Here is a 6,261-nt window from a genome sequence, read left to right as displayed (position 1 = left end):
CCATAGCTGGGTTGGTGTGTAGTTTTTTCCCAAGCTCTTTGTCTGATGTGAAATGTGAAGGGTCAGAGGTCATAAGAGGTCTACAAAGGTCCTTTATGGAATACAGAAACATACACCGATCTCTGACACATATTACATAGACTTATGATCTGCACATGTACATGTATAAACTAAAGAGTAACATCTGGCAAAGTCTCTTGGTATATGATAACATGTTAGCTTGACCAAATAAAACATCTTCGAAAATTCATGATGTTTATAAATGGTCAATATTTCCAAAACAAATCACATTTTTGCAATACCATAACCTTTCTTTAACAAACTATAGTTTCAAGAAAACATATTTCATATTTAAAAACTTATGTTAAATTCCTTATGACTTTTATTTGCTAGGTTACGCTAACCAATCTTTTTAAGGCTTGGTCATTTTGACGTACACAGCCATTAGCCTTTATTGTTACCAATTGGCTTTTTAAGATAAGCAATAACGTTTAAAAGGAATTTCATATAAACACAATTTATCCATATGCTGTAGTTTTCATTTAAGAATAATATCTGTATTTACGCTTACGAACTGTTTCTGGTTGTGTGGATTTCATGTTTACATAAAACGTTAATTTGAGAATAAAGGAAAGTCTCGAGGAATTACTTAAAGTACAAACATTTTGAGCCTGCATGATGCAAATCTACATAAGTAAAAATAATGTGATATAATTATCTTCGTGTTAACACGACGGAATATTACTCATTTAGAAACAACAATATCACGATGTTAAAATAGAACACACTTTACACTACATATGTTGTATTAAGCGTTTCCCCGAGGAGTGATTGGTTGGTTATTATGTTTATCTAACTCGAGTTATTTAATTTTCAAATTGTATAAAGCGCTAGGTTTATAGAGTGTCTTTTACTTTTGATAATATGATAATCAACCAGTACAAGTATGGGGGCCTTTTTCGCCTTTAACGATCATATTATATTAAGCAAACCTTATATTTCTTTTGGGAATATATTCTTCCTGTTTCCGACCAGGGAATAAGTTACAATGTACCATTTATAATGACGTCACAATAGAAGATTCCGTCGCAAAGCATATGTACTTGACGTCATAATGAGAAGATTAACCAATGAAATAACATCCAGAGTGTTGCCCTATAGTGGGTAACCAAAATTGTTCACCAGATCCTAACAGGTTTATCCAATGATTCGGAAGTGCGGAAACCTGTATATAGCGGCTATGATAGAAAAATATGTTTGCGACTTGTATTAAAGACAGAAATGTTTGTATTAGCAAAAAAGAAACAAAAATCAAAATTTCAACACGCAATGTGCTCAAAGGATGAGAACAGAAACTAAGGAAACACCAAAACAAAAGGAAAGGCTCCATGAAGACCGGTAAAACATGAAGTGAAACAATGGTTCATTTATATTGGTGTCTGTCTCATTACCTCGTACTTCCAGTGGTTGTTATGCTTCTCGGAGTTGTTAACTCTGCTAGCTGAATATTTGTTCTCGAGGTTACCCGTAGCCTTGGAATTTATTATGACGCGAGTTTCAAAAATAGTAAAACAATTTAATTAGTAACTATAACAATTGTTTTATAGACACTTTTTGCTAAAGTTTATACTTGGATTTTTTTTGATTTTTTTTTTGACAAATTTACATGCAATACTATATGTATCTTATTTCAATAAGCGTTGCTTTACTTAGTATTTCAATCGGCTACTCCAGAAGGTCAGCATTCCTCCATCAATCTTATATCACATCACATGGGGAAACGCAGGAAAGTCTTCAACGATCTAAAACATATTTTACAGGTCATGATGACGATCGTAAAGTTTTTTTAATGAAGATTGACGACCCCTATGTAGAATACTCTGACTGAGGAGTACAACAGAAAACAGGGTATATATATCCAGAGCATAGTTATACAGTACTAACAACACGCTCTATAGTAAATCTAGTGCGACACGCAAACTACAAATACAGAAGCTCTCTCATTCTCGATATCCAGGGGTAACGCTCACTGTCGCTCTCTACACCCTTGGAATATGTCATAGCAAAATTGAAGGTACGGAGATAGCTTTTTGATTGGTCTCAGGTAAAAAAAAAAACCTGACCAATCGCTAGGCTGATACCTGTCCATTGAAGATTACAAAGGAAAGACGCCCGACTTCAAAGCCTTTCAATTTTTACCGTTACGTAACCGCGAGATTCTTTTGATGTACATCAAAGAATCGAACTAGTCTTCTTGTCTCATCAACAAGGTGGCGCACACCAAGCGTTCGATTTTGATATGACATATTCCAGGGGTGTAGGGAGCGAAAGTGAGCGTAACCCTTGGATAATCAACTTATAGTATACAATGTAAAGATAATACATTCAGCTTCATAAAAATACAAAAATCCGCTTTAATAATATACCACATAAGATAGTATCAGTTTGATATGCATTTACATTGGAATAAAGATAAAACTGAGAAGGGGTTTGGCAACTCTGTAAATACTCTGATTCGTGGTTTTTTTACACAGTTTAGACAGTATTGATCCGCTGCAGTAGAAGAAAGGTTTTGCGTATATAATTATAGGAGAAATATTGATAATAAGTACATCCTTTTGTGAAGTAGATGTTTTAAGCATCAAGTTACTTGTAGGCTAACACATTTTCCATTTTTCTATTGCATAATGGTGCACTTACACAAGTTCCTATATCAAAAATTGGTTTAGTTGAAATTTTAAAAAAAAATGAATAATACAATGGTGGATCTCATGGAGTGATGAATGGAGTTGCTCATGGGACAAAACTACAAAACTATGGAGCAGTTCGTGTTTGTTTTGTCTCAATAAGTAAATTGCCTCAAGAAGTTATTTTGTCTCAAGAAGTTATTTTGTCTCAAGAAGTTAGTTTGTCTCAAGAAGTTATTTTGTCTCATGAAGTTATTTTGTCTCAAAAAGTTATTTTGTCTCAAGAAGTTAGTTTGTCTCAAGAAGTTAGTTTGTCTCAAGGAGTTAGTTTGTCTCAAGAAGTTATTTTGTCTGAAGAGTTATTTTGTCTCAAAAAGTTATTTTGTCTCAAGACCAACTCAATTTATCACCCAAAGAATTCAACAAAGGCACGATTTAATTGACCATTCATTATGTAATGATGTCTTGGTAACATGCACGGCTGATGCACTGGAGTTGGTATCGTATGTGTTTAACAAGGAACCAGGGAGTACTTACTCCGAGGAATGAATATCAAATGACATGCAACGCTCTAGAAATTCTTCATACTTTCTTAGTTTATGATACTATTGTATCCCTTTAATCATAAAGTTGTCTGAGCCGTCCAGCAAAATGCTAAGTTTACAACGACAAGGTAGGCCAAACGTAAACTTAACAGTGGCATAACGACTTATTAATGACCGGTGTGTCGCATTGTATAACCAACAAATCATGTCGTGACATCTCTGGTTCTGAGAGCGAGTGTAAATCCTATTGGATGTAGGGATAAACCATAGACAACGTCAAGTACCGTGCCGGAGGAGTGTATACTGTGTGTGAAATGTAAATAAAATCTAATTGTTTCACGATTGTTCTACGTTGTTATTACTGCAGTCTATTGCGTCTGTTTCAAAAACGATTTGCCAAGCAATTCCAATTGTACGTTAGTCGTGGTGGTGTTTAAGGTGGTTAGTAACGCTGGTACCTACGTTGTATGCTTTTGCAATATTTGAGACGGTTATTTCGATACAACGTACAAATGAATCACCATTTCAGACAAATTAAAGATTCCTTGTATATATATATATATATATATATATATTATCATATGTGAGATTTATTTTTGATATTTCCTGTGAACTTAATTATTCCTCCCTACAGGGTAGTTATCGTCTACTTTCCCGACGAAGGTTTCTACAAAATCAACGAAAAAACCTATTTGAAGACGTCAGCTTTATTGAACCAAACACTAAAACGTTAAATTTCACCACCACCACCGTTTGCAGCAGAATATAACGAGTACATGTAGAGGATTGAATGACATGGCAGCTGTCTTCGTACGCCAATAAAAACTGCATCATTGAATTAACAGGCCACTCTTGTAAACGAGTGTGGTGCATGCTCTTTAAAGAAACACTCTAGTTGTGACATGTTGCATCAATCCGTGCAACAAGCAAATGATTATAAAGTATTTCTATGTAGTCACGCACCTGGTAATTGTTTACCTGCTCATGTCATAACATTTTATTTTATTTCGCTTCAGTTATGTTGGTGACGTAGAGAGTAACGTTTACGTGCATCTGTGGGCGTGAGGGGCTACACGTTAAGTCGTCAAACGTCAGTCCCCAGCAATGACCTGGTCATGAGGTAGGCATGCAACATATCAAGTAAGACGGCTACCTCTCAAAGTCCCCTGTAGAAGTGAGCCATTTTAAAGAGATTGTGCATTTTCTTCACTTAAGACATATACGCGTACATCTCGGTAAGCAGAACACAATTAATAAAGAGTCATATATCTTGTCCAGTTAGTTAAATACGTCGAAATTCTTTGAAAGGTAATCATTTTTGCCCGTGTAAAAAGTTCATTTACTTGTTCAAATAATGGATCACAATATTAGAAAATGTATGAAAATATGTGAATATACTTTCGTAAAATGAAATCTCGAAATGCGCAGTAGCTACTTTGCAATTAAAAGGTAAAAGTAGAATTTTGGACCGTTACTCGGACTCGAACGTTTTAAGCAATTAAAACAATATACCATTTTCTTCTATTTGTTTCTTGATTTGCTTCGTAAGATTGCGAAACAAGTGAAAAATATAATTAAGTTCACTTTCTATACAACTGTCTAGTCACCGCAGACCTGTTCAAACACAAATCATTTACCACTTACCCAACCCACCTGGTCATTTTCTCATTATTGCAAGTTTATGCAGCATAATGAACATTCTGGAAACAATATATAATCCGTAGAAAACAAATTATTTCAAGAGTATTAGAATGGGTAGCAATTAAAGCGCTGCTTTTCCGTAGTCTTTTTATTCCAGGATGGTAGACGGAACATGTCAAAACTTAAGTGTATTTATGGTACGAGCGGGAAAAGACCTCTTTACTACAATTTGAATATTGACAGAACCAGAGAGTGCTACTTTGTTTTCAATTACCATGTTTACTAAAAGGGTAATTTTTCAATAACGTAATTATTTTATATTTACATTTAACGTTGGCGTTGCTTGTCTCGCAAGCATTTTAATGATTGATTTAACACAACTTTTATTTAGGCTTTTTTCTAAGCAATTAACAGATTTTTATTTGTTCAATGATAATATTTTTATGAATTGTTTCAACAAAATCCTCGATCGGGTTGCAGTACTTGTCTGGCGAGTATAGAGATGTGGTCCTCGTCGTCAGTTGATATGTTAAACGTCTTTATTAGCAGTGTTTAGATGTAATTATACCTCAAACGAAACAAATAAACGTAGCTCACGTTACCACATGCTCTAAGTTAAGAAAAGATCATGTCTTCCTGCAGCGCGTTCTTAAGAGAGTCATTTACAACCATTTCAGATCACTATCTGTCCAGATCTTAAACGTAAGTATTGCTGTTTGTGACTGCTCATACCTAACAGAATCAGAATGAGACAACATGCCTCATGTGATTGTTAATTGCAAATGCAAATGTCCCATTAAACTGTTTTGTGTTTGCCTAGTTAATATCGAAAACAAGATGTACTGTTATATCAAAGTTTTACTTTCTAAACAAAAAAATTGTACGTATTAAACGTGTTGCAACGTTTCTGTCATAGCTTGACAAAGGGACCAGTCGGGCTTGCAACCGTTGCGACACGTTTAATACGTACATTGTTTGTGTAGAAAGTAAAACTTTGACATCACATATTTTCAAACTGATGAATCTTATTGAAGATATACTTGTACTGTTTAATTTTTCGAAAACCTATTCGTCAAGATTTATTAAAGCCACTCTCTACTTGCATTTAGAACTCGTTGCTTTAACTTCCTCGTCTGTTACATTTTGCTGTATACCCCGATAAAATGAAAATTTGGTCTAACCAGAGCTATACCAAAATCCGGGGAACTAGTCGATCTTCTGTGCATGTATACTTCATGTAGCATCGGAAAAACCGAGCTCTCATTCATTGTCCTTCACGTTCAAGTTTTGTATCCAAAACATTTCATCTGTGAGTGATATTCGAATCCTGCTTTCAAATATTCTTACATTTCTGGTGAATTGAAGGTACGGAATTTCCGCCAGAAAAA

The sequence above is a fragment of the Mizuhopecten yessoensis genome, unplaced genomic scaffold (assembly GCF_002113885.1).
Source record: "Mizuhopecten yessoensis strain PY_sf001 unplaced genomic scaffold, ASM211388v2 scaffold9541, whole genome shotgun sequence".
Taxonomy (NCBI): Eukaryota; Metazoa; Mollusca; class Bivalvia; order Pectinida; family Pectinidae; genus Mizuhopecten; species Mizuhopecten yessoensis.
This window is presented reverse-complemented; position numbering follows the sequence as displayed.